A 12,300-nucleotide genomic window follows, 5' to 3' on the forward strand; every position below is an offset into this window, starting at 1 on the left:
ACACACAATAGTGATGTTTGTGGTTTTCTTTGATGTCTGTATTTCTATTGTTACTATGATGATGTATTCTACATTATGACCGACGGTTTATACGATGTATTTTTTTGTCTACCATTTACTATTGCCTTTAAAATGTATCTATTTAATTTTCTATAATTTGATTTTCCATTTTTATAATAAAAATTAAGTTTTGGAGTAAAATGAATATGATTTGAAAATATAGTTTCGTAGGTACATCTACGAAACACTCTGTTATCAACATGTTTTGTAGATGTACCTACAGAAGAATTGCTGAACTGAAATAAATTGAATTTTCCCAACTATACTATGTTTTTTAACGCTTCCGTAGATGCATCTACAGAAAGAAACAAATTTTTTTTAAAAAAAATGTGCTTTCGAATGTGCATCGACGAAAATAAGGGACATAATTAAAATTTTATCAAGTGACTAAGAGATTCAAGGGTGCATCAATAAATCCTCTAATTTAAAATTAGTTAATAAAATAATTACTTAATTTTTCGGTTACAAAAGGAAAATAAGGAAAATAAAATAATTACTTAATTAAGAATACATTTAGATTTGTATCCAAAAAATAAAAAGGAAGATTTGTGGCAATTCAAATTAAGAAGATAATTCAAATTTGTTATGTAAATTCTATTGAATTGCTTGAATAATAAATTAGAAGACTCTAAAATAAAGGGACAGTGTGAAGTATTTTATTAATCTTAAAATCAAATAATTTTGAATATTATTTTATAATCGAAGTTTGAAAAATAAATAGTTAAATATAATATAAATTTCAAATTATTGTTTTCTTAAAATGTGCAAAATGGCCCGTGATTGAAAAATTAATGTATACATATTAAATTCCTTTTTTTAAGTTAGTAAATTGATATATATCTTTTAAATTTTGGAAACTAGTTTTGATAGAAATGTAATTTGGTCCTATAAATTTATAAATTAATTCCTAAATTTAAAAAAAAAAATCATATTTTTTTATTTCATATTTGTAGATTGGTCGCCCAATTTTTTAAAATTATAAATTTGACTCAAAATTCAATTTTTTGTTTTAAATTAATTTTTATTTTATATACGCATTTCAAAAAATTAAAATTTATAAAGATAAAGTTTAAGTTTGAGAGATCTTATGAATCTGTTAAAAAATCATATAAATTAAGGAAATTCAATTAATACATTTGATTATCTAAAGTTGAAATTTATTTAAAATTTCAATTATTTTATTCAAACGTAATTAAACTAAATTATTTACTATTTTTTTAATTATTTTAAAATATAATTATATTCAATTTTTATCAGATCTTTATAATTTAAAAGTTGTTAGAGAGTCGGTAAAATATTGTTAAAAGAACTTAAATGTTAGATGATAATATCAACAATTAAAATATTGTGAAGGTAAGAAAAGGTAGATTTAAACAAGAAAACACTTTTGTGTGGTGTGGGGATATGGCAATGCCCTACTATTAATTGCCAATATATATTTTTTGTTTGATTCATGCTATTACTAGGAATGACAAAAATATTCACAGCGTGTATATAAATTTTATTGATCATTTCATATTTAAGTTTTTTTTATACTCCATATCTCACTTCAACAATTCTAATGTCTAACCAACCAGTATCATTTTTTTCCCTTCATACCAGTGTCATCATTTCTACTACTCCGTCGTCTGCTCTTCCACCCTAACTCATAATCACAATATCATTCCTTCTTTCTGTTAAAAATGAAATGTATGAGATATTACGCTTTGGTGAAAATGAAGGAAATTAAATTGATAAAATTTTTTGTTAAAATAAGAGAGATTTGTATGAATGTTATGTGATAATAATGTCTTGTGTCTTTAAAAGAAACTAAAAATATTTTTAACAAAATATAATTTTAGAAAAATAGTATTATCCATGGAGCGGATTATCGGTTTAGCAGATATCCGCACAGATATTGGGCAAATATAGATATCATATTTATCCAACGGGGCGGACACATATATCATACTACTCGTCCCCATCAATATCCATTTACATCCCTGGGTATTATTCTTTTATGGAAGGATCAAAATTAGATGTTTTTATGAAAAACCAGGTTTTAAAAAAATGCAAATAACCATATTTCAGAAGAAATTACGCAACTAATTAGATTTCAGAAACGACCAAAACATATGCGCCAATGCAGATGGCGCATGCATGCAATCTTAAAGAGTCGTCGCCACTTCATATGGCGCATGAGTGTAAAAATTAGGAGCACGCGCCAAGTGAAGTGGCACATAGGTGTATTTCTTTTTTCTTTTTTTAAATAATAAGAATAATTAAGAATAAAAGGAGAAAATGGATAATATTGATTAAAAGTTATGATTACATGGTTGGAAAAATAAACGATTACAGCAAGATTTAATTTTTACGTCTCCGTCCTCCCTTAGTATTCCACTGTCGAGGAGCCTCTTGTTGTGGTTGGGTCGAGGGCCCCAGCAAATCAATGCAATCTGGATCCATAAAATCGTGTTACGAGCTCAACAACATAAAAAAAAATACGCATAACATGTAATGTGTTTTTAGATCTGAATGGAACTTTTTTTCATTAATCAAGTTGGTTATAACAAATCAAAATTTACTTAACATGAAATTAAGATACATAACACAACATCATCAAATTTAAGAAATTACAACTGTCAAAACAATTTTATCATCTCCATGCATCATCACCATAACATCGGTGTTAGTTTTGACTTCCTCCCACCAACGTTAAGGTTTTCCAGTCGCAAGAGAGGTGGATGTTCAAAGTCGTTGAATCCTTCTAATGACTTCGCCATCTTGAATATCTCCGTCTAACCAACGTATCAAGGACCTCTTAAGATGGACCATCAAATGGATGTTCAAAAATTTCATTTTAATCGGGGGGGTTTCACCACCGAAAAAATAACATGGCCATCCCTTTTGCAAAATCATTTCGGAAGTCATGAGAATTTTTTTTAATGAGAATGGTAGAAAGAGAATAGATGTGTGAAGAATGATGGAGGATTGGGTCCATATTTATAGAAAACCATAATACATCTATGTGCCACTTCATATGGCGCATGCTCCTAATTTTCACATGCATGCACCAAATGAGACGGTGCCACGTCACCTATGCGCCATATGAAGTGGCGACATCTCTTTTAATTTTGCATGCATGCTCCATCTGAGTTGACGCATAGGTTTTGGTTGTTCCTAAAACCTGGTTAGTTGCGTAAATACTTCTGAAACATGATTATTTGCAATTTTTTTCAAAAAGTGGTTATTCATAAAAAAAATCTCAAGATTATGCATTTATGATATTGGTGATCTTTGAATACATATTGGATGGTGTAAATTTTAATTTTGCAACATATAATTATTAGTTCAATTTTTAAGAGTTAGATTTCGACGCAATAATCATTAACGTTGTAAATGAAAGGTTTTTCTTGCAGATGCGTGGAGCAATCTAATTTCACTTATATTATCAATTTTGGTTTGGAGAATTTGGTCAAACAAAATTTCAACTAAAGACAACCTTATCAAGAGAGGGGTCTGAGAGGAAGGTCAACCTGGGTATTCGTTCGATTGCAGAACAAAAGAAAGTGTTTCTCATATTTTCTTTGAATATTCAAAATCAGTTGAATTTTTGAACGTAATTCTTCGGTGGCTGAAGGTGCATAGAGCTATGCATAATTGAGCTATGAGAAATTTTCTACAGTTTAGTGGTTTGATGGATAGCAGAATAGTGAAAGGAGAATGGTTCCAAACTATTTTGTTTGTTTGCATTTCGTCTATGTGGAAAGGTCGAAATGAAAAGGTATTTATGAATAGAGACATCATTGTTGAATATCAATTGAATTGATTCAAATGTTTTCTTGGAAGTGACCACATGGTGCAGTATCATTAGAGAGAAGTGACCACATGGTGAAGTATCGCTTGAGAGAAGTACGTGAAAGATTGAATCATGAGATGTCATACAGTATTGCTTAAGAGAAGTATTACACATGTATTGTATCGCTTGAGAGAAGCACGCCCGAAATTGGATTGTGAGATGTAATACAATATCACTTGAGAGAAGTATTACACAAGTGCAATATCGCTTGAGAAAAGCACACCCGAAATTGAATCGTAGAATGTAATACAATATCGCTTGAGAGAAGTATTACACAAGTGCGGTATCAATTGAGAGAAGCACATTTGTATTTGAGTTATGAGCATAGTGTGGTATCATAGATAGAAACACTATCCTCTATAGAATTGAATGATATCAAATAAAGAGAAGAACTTTAGAGTGTAAGAGCATGCATATCATATTTAAATTGTGATTAACCTTTATGATTATCTTGATTTGTATTGATATTCTATATTAATTATTTTTTAGATGGGAATATTTATGTCTTGAAATTGTAAATTATGTAGATGTTTTATGTTGATGATTCATGTTAAATGTGATAGGATATAATACAATGTTTACTTAATAATTTACATGTTTTTTTCTCAATTTTTTTAATACTGTTACATGTTTCTGACACTCACCCATTCGTGTTTGTGTTTGACTAGCTTGGTCATGTGTTTGCGAAATTGCAGTAAATACAAGTTAGTGAGTCTTGAAGTTCAAGTCCAGGGAAGCCCAACTCTGATAGGTTACATTGAGTTGGGAAAATTATTTTTAAAATAGTTTTACTTCCTGCATTAAAAGATTATAAATATTCAATATAGCGATATATAATTGTTTTAATGAATTTCTTTAAAATCATTTGTAATGTATACGTGGACGAAGTGATGTTCTTGGGAAAATAGTAGAAAAAAAAAGATATCAACATCATTGTCGCAATTGTCAAAGGGGACAACTATTACTCTAGAAACCTACGACCCTACACTAACCTAAGCCCTATTCCGAAAGACTCTCCATAAATCTTACTATAGAAAGCGAGAGAAAGGGAAATTCATACATGGAAGAAGGTCGTGAACAAAGAATTAGGAGAGATGGGGATTTGAGCAGTTCAGACGAGCTTGAGAAGTAGGGAGCAAAATAGAGTAAATGAGATGGAAAACGAAAGCTTTTATATGGAAGTTAGAACCACAAGGTACCCTTTAGAGTCCCCCTGATTTTGAAAAGCTCGTCATGTTTCTGACATGTGCCATTAGCATTTAAGGTCTCGAAAAACATGTCGTCATTGCTTATATTAAATGGAGATAAGCACGACCATATGAATGATTAATTGACATCCCCAACTGACATTTTTAGCTAATCAAGGGACATCTGGAAGGAGGAGATAACTCACCCCTCAATTAAGGTCCCGCTTAAAGAAATATCTCACCATCAACAGAGGGACCTACCTCTATAAAAAGGCCGTCTTTAGACGAGGGACTCGCCTCTAATTAAAATGTCGCATTCACTTGAGGGAGTCACCTCAAGTTAAGGGACTTGCTTTTAATTAAAAGGTCACATTCTGATGAACGACTCAGCCTAAGGCGTACCTCACAAATGGAATAAGTTGTTAAACACTTCACTGTTAACAAAGCCTTCGTGCTTGAGGGACTGTGTAATGTTATATTTGTGAGAATCCTAAACAAGGGTGGCTCTAGTGTCCCCGCCTGAGAGTGATACCGCCTGAGCGACATCCATGAAAAATATGGAGCACACCCTTAGGACTAATGATATGTACAATACCGTTGGTCAGATGAGAGGAAGTCCACCATTATTCCCTAAAGAACATGTATTCAACAATCTCCCCTAATCACGAGGGAGTGGTTGTCGCCCCTAAGGGTGTCCTAAACCCTAGACCCTAAAGGCCTTGATAAATACTTATCCCCCAAGGACAAGACAAATCCTACTCATGCGCTTATACCTAAGCATCCAACACATATACAAAGTATCTCACTTCACATGAGCATGTCCTATAAACCCCCATATACACCACAGTACATGATTTCTCACTATTGCGGTAAATCCTAATAGCCGTTATTTATTATACACCTACTAAGGCCTCTAAGTACCTCTGCCCTTACAAGGGTAACATGCACACATGTACTTTTTGACCAGTACAATATTGCATCATAAATATTTTTTTAATTATCAATTTATTCATTCTCGCCCATTTAATGCATCAATATTGTGAAAATTGGGAATAAGAAATTTTCTGAATGTGCTTGAGTGAGTAAAGCACTCAACACCCATGATATTTATACACACTATATAATTAATTACATATTATGTTTACAAAGAGAAATAAATAATAGTCCAACTTCCTAAATGCATGAATCTTAATATACATGAACTCAAGACTTAAATGCCCCTTTTAATGGAAAACATACAATGTATTTTTTTTATTTCCGACACTCCTCCTCAAGCTGGTGAATAAGTACTCTCCATTCCCAACTTTGATATAATTCATTCAAAATTTGAGCTACTCAATCCTTTAGTGAGAATGTCCGCAAGTTGCCCTTGTGAGGACACATATGGGGTGCAAATCAGCCCACTATCCAGCTTCTCCTTAATGAAGTGTCTATCAACCTCAATATGCTTAGTTCGATCATGTTAAACTGGATTATGTGTTATACTGATAGCTGACTTATTATCGCATTAGAGCTTTATGGGTCCTTCCTAATTGAATTTCAAATCTTCTAAAATAATTTTAATCCAAAGTAATTCACAGATGCCTTGTGCCATGGCTCGAAATTCAGCTTCAACACTAGAACATGCTACTACATTTTGCTTCTTACTCCTCCAAGTCACAAGATTTCCTCCAAAAAATGAGCAATACCCTATAATGGATCTTCTATCAACAATTGGTCCTGCATAGTCTTCATAAGTGTAGGCCTCAAGAGTTTTATTTCCATTTCTTTTGAATAAAATTCCTCTTCTTGGAGTTCCCTTGAGATACTGCAGGATTCTATGAACTACTTCTAAATTGATCTCTTTAGGACAGTGCATGAATAAATCTGTAATGCATTTTTGTTGAGATATAAAAATTCCTTTTCGGGAATAAGCCACCTCGATTCCCAAGAAGTACTTCAGCTTTCCAAGAGTTTTTATTTCAAACTCCTTAGCTAGTAAATGACTAAAGACTTGTTTCTCCTTCCAATCATCTCTTATCGTTATAATGTCATCCACATATACTAACAAAACTGTTACTCCCCCTTGCGATGAGTGTTTGATGAACAAGGTGTGATCCCCTTGACCTTGCTCGTACCCCAAAGATGTCATAACTTTAGTGAATCTTCCAAACCATGCTCGAGGTGATTGTTTTAGTCCATATAATTCCTTTATTAAACCCGCAATCTTTATTGTCAAACACATTTTTTTCATACCCCGGTGGTACCTGCATATAAATCTCCTATTAAGTTCCCCATGTAAGAAGGCATTCTTCACATAAAATTGCTGTAAATCCCAACCATAATTGGCAGCAAGTGACAAAATTACTCTCACTGTATTCATCTTTGCAACCAAAGCAAATGTCTTTGAATAGTCAATTCCATAGGTTTGTGTAAACCCTTTGGCAACCAACCTGGCTTTATATCTTTCGATTGATCCATCATCCTTATATTTTACTGTGTACACCCATTACATCCAACTGGCCTCTTTCCTTCGAGTAAAGTCACTAACTCCTAAGTTCCATTCTTCTTTAATGCCTCAATCTCGATATTCATGGATTGCTTCCATTTTTCATCAGACAATGCCTCAAAAACATTAGTAGGTATGAAATTAGTGTTTAGGTTTGTAAGGAAGGCTCTATGGGTAGGTGAGAATTTTTAAAAAGAAATATAGTTTGAAATAGGGTATAAAGGTTGTTTGGTGCATTTTCTAGTACCTTTTCTAATAGCAATTGGAAGGTTTAGTTCATCATCTGTTGTTTGGGTCATCATTTTATCTTGTAATTCAGAAGAATTAATTACCTCATCTGAAAGAGTCAAATCAGACTCTTGAACTTGTGCCAAATCAAGAATGGCCTTTGACTTTATCTTGTAAACCATATTCTTACCATATCTTACATCCACTTCATGTCCAAGTTCAACTACTGGTGTATTTGGTTGATTAGACTCGACTCTTAGTTCTTCAGCCCCAGATGGCTCTAATACAAATGTGTTTGACTCAGAAACAAATAGATTGGTTCGATTTGACTCGAAACTGGAAGAATTAGTTGGATTTGACTCGAGACCAGAGAGATTGAGTGTATTTGAGTCATAACCAGAATGACCAGATGTATTTGACTTAATATTAGACAGATTGAGTGTATTTGACTCGAAACCAGAAAGATCGAGACTTTTAAGCTTATCTTTCTTAAAATTCTCCCCCTGAAGATAAGTTGAGTGAAGTATGGTTCCTCCTCATGAAAGGTAACATCCCGTGACAAAAACACTTTTTAGGTGGAGGATGGAAACAATTATATCCCTTTTGAGTAGAGGAATACCCGACAAAAACACATCTTATGGCTCTAGAATCGAGTTTTTTTGTCTTGACTGTGCACATGGACAAATGATACACACCCAAAGATTCCAAGTTTAAGATTACTACTTACTGACAGATTTGGATAAAAGGAAGAAAGAACATCCATAGGACTTTTGAACCCTAATACTCTAGAGGGTAATCGATTAATAAGATATGTTCTAGTGAGAACACTGTCCCCCATAAATATTTTGGAACATTTTGATGAAACAACAATGCTCGGGTTTGGTGTAATAGATGCCCATTTTTTCTTTCTGTGATTCTATTTTGTTGTGGTGTTTTAATACAAGAAGACTCATGGATAATTCTCTCTTTTTGACAGAAAGAAGTAAGAACGTGACTGAAGTACTCTTTTCCACTATCAGACCTAAGTCTTTTGATGTTTACTCAAATTGATTTTTAATAATGTAAAAAACTTTGGGAAAACAGTACTGACATCAAACTTGTTTTGGGGTAAAAACACCCGTGTAACTCGGGTACAATCGTCTATAAAAGTAACAAACCACCTAGCACCTGTTACATTTGAATTGGTAGGGGGACCCCAAACATCTGAATGAATAAGATAGAAGGGGAAAATACTTCTTTTGTTGTTTAATGGAAAAGGTAAATGCTGATGTTTATCAAACTCGCACACATCACAATGAAGACTTTCAATATCTACCTTATTGAATAAAGATGGAAACAAAACTTTAATTACTCCAAAAGAAGGATAGCCTAACCGACAATGAAAAAGAAAGATTTTTTTCTTTTTTAAAGAGTACTGACTCTAACATAAATGAGTGGGACAAGTGGACTTTTGTACACTAATCTGGTTCTTCAAGATAGTAAAGGTCATTCATTTCTCTAGCACGTCCAATCGTCTTTCCCGACTCCTTATCCTAAAATATACAACAATCATTATGAAAAGTCGCACTACAGGATAAATCGTTTATAAGTTTTTGTATGGAGACAAGATTCATGGATAGTTTTGGAACATGAATGACCTTTTTTAGGGTTATAGAATGATTTATTTGGATATCTCCAATGCCAGCTACAGTTACAAGAGTAACATCTGCAGTAGAATTTTTTTATTACTGGGACAAGGGGAATATGTGGAGAATTGTTTCGAAGAGGGTGTCATGTGGTCTGTGGCTCCTGAATCTAATATCCAAAATAAACAAGAAGGTGCTTCTGAGACATGAAATCCAAATAAGAGTGGAAACTTACCAGAATACGCTACACTGCAATTACCTGATAACTTTTCCATACTATTGGTCGTAAAGAAAACAGAAGCAACCACAAAATGTGTGTAAGATGTAACACCCCACTTTTCCATTTTATAAAAATACGGTAAAATAATAAAAAAAATTCAGAGTTCACGAACACAAGTGGAATGTCACATCATTTCAAACCAAATAGAATATGAAGTCTCAATTACTTCATCTATTCATTTCTCATTAATCAATAAAAACAGCGGAAATATTATTTTATTTAAAAATAATCACGACACATTTGTCAACTTATTCCAAAACTCCACATAAAATCGTGGTCCTCAGATATTTGAATAAAAACAGATACGTAACAAAATTTAATTAAAAATAACAAATAAAACAATCCCCAAAAACATCCCATGTTACATATCAGAGCGACTCGAACTAACAACACGGAAGACTTCCATAAAGCTATCATGGACTTCCACTACTATTCTTGAGTACCTGCCCATTTCCCATGGTAGGGGAAATATCAGTAGAAAGGGTGAGTACTCACATACCATTATAAAAGATATAGGAACAAATATAATAACATAATTCACAGGTCAAGGTTCATGTTCACATAACATTACGCTGCATATACAAACTTAATTTATTCAAACATTCGTCACAGTATAAATTAACGCATCATTCACAGTATCATAAACAAGTCATCACAGATCCATTCATTTATGCAACTCCACAATGCACATATCATAACACACACGTCCCTTCCAATCACAACTCAACAAACATATAATAATAATAATGACAATGCAATGTGACTCAATGACTAGACACAATGCATGTGGTACCAAAACATCGTGGTTCATGACCACAATTCCCGTCAGAACTCTCGACCCCTTTTTCATGGTCCAGTGTGACCCATATTTCATGATCACACCCACGACCCCTGTTTCATGGTCAAGTACGATCCCTATTTCATGACCGCACCAATTCATGGTTCATTCAATCGAACCCAATTCCTAATAGAATCCGGATAATTCGCATACACTCCACTGAGCAACGAATTATCTCCACCACAACTCCACAATTGAGTCCGGACCTACTAGGCATCTACCATAAATTTTCACCTAGCAGTCTCAATGATATGTTATGCAAATGCACAGACTATACAATATGCATAATCACAAATAACAGCATACATATCACACGGTCCTCTTGATCACACGATCCTCCTGATCACTCGTAAGCCATACGCTTACCGTAATTCACAAAGAATTACCACTGTTGTGCTAAGACAACACACAACATATAATTATTCAATATAATTCGCTTACACCGCATATACCACTCAAACGCACATTATCACAACATAACATATCAACTACATCAGCATGCACACAATGGCAGCCCTTAACAGCCAGCACAACAACAATTTAATAACATCAAAATCATCATATACTTCACATAGCATGTATTGCATATTTAACCACGCACATCATTAAAGCATCATCATCACATCATCATGAACAACATATCAACATCAATAAAACATCATCATAATACCATCATTTGACCTCATAACATCATTAACACAAAGTGGACTACCAGTTTAATTCTCGAGAAATAATTTAACGTTTTCTCAAAATTGTCCACTGTAAAAATATCTCACATCACTCATTTTATTTTACCAAAATAAATATTATCTCGTTAGCTTTTCGACACTTCAAACGGCTCGTCAAACGGACACACGGAACACAAGTTATGATTTTTCAAAGCATTTCAATAAACCCGACACTGACATTTTATACTGACACCTTAAAAGCACATTAGACCCTATTTAAATTTAATTCTAGGACTTGAAACCATTTTTACAAGAAAGTACATTGTATTAGGTTTCTCCATGTTCGAACAGTGAGTCAAACGCACACCCAAAACTCAAGTTATGAATTTTTGAAGTTTTATAAAAATCATGTATTTTTCCTGCGAACAGCTCTCGGGTTCCCACTCAAATCCCCTCAAAATCTCATCTAAACATCACTATAATACAAATTAAATACATAGCAACCTATATCTATCATGTATCAACAATTATGAACCTTAAAACATAATTTCTAGCACAAAAGTTTTGAATCCAAATCCAAACCCTAACATTTCAATTATAGCAATTTCAAGAACAAAATCTCTTTTCAAAATTGTTCGTAACTTCATTACGACTCTGACACGCGAACACGCAATAACAACACATTTACATCATACACTTCATAATCATACAATCTCATAGCAACAATTGCAACCAATTATCATTCCAACAACAATCATCATAACAACATAGAATTCATAAATCAACAATCATCAAAATTATCACATAACGACAAATCCCCAAAACCCCAAATTCCCAAATCATATCATTATGCCTAAACCCATATCAAGAATAATAGCATGGAAACCCCCTTACCTCAAAATTGCTCAGAAAATCCAGCGGAGATTGATTCTTGAAATTTCCCCAGTTCTCCCTTGATCTTCCTCTCTAGCTTGTTCTTCTTCCTCTTCTCACTTCTACGATGTTTTTCACTCTTCTACGTAACCCCCCCTTTTCTCAACTTCTAATTCTCTTTTATTCCAATACTAACCCTTAGACCTCTAATACTT

Source organism: Vicia villosa, unplaced genomic scaffold, assembly GCF_029867415.1.
Source record: "Vicia villosa cultivar HV-30 ecotype Madison, WI unplaced genomic scaffold, Vvil1.0 ctg.000628F_1_1_3, whole genome shotgun sequence".
NCBI lineage: Eukaryota > Viridiplantae > Streptophyta > Magnoliopsida > Fabales > Fabaceae > Vicia > Vicia villosa.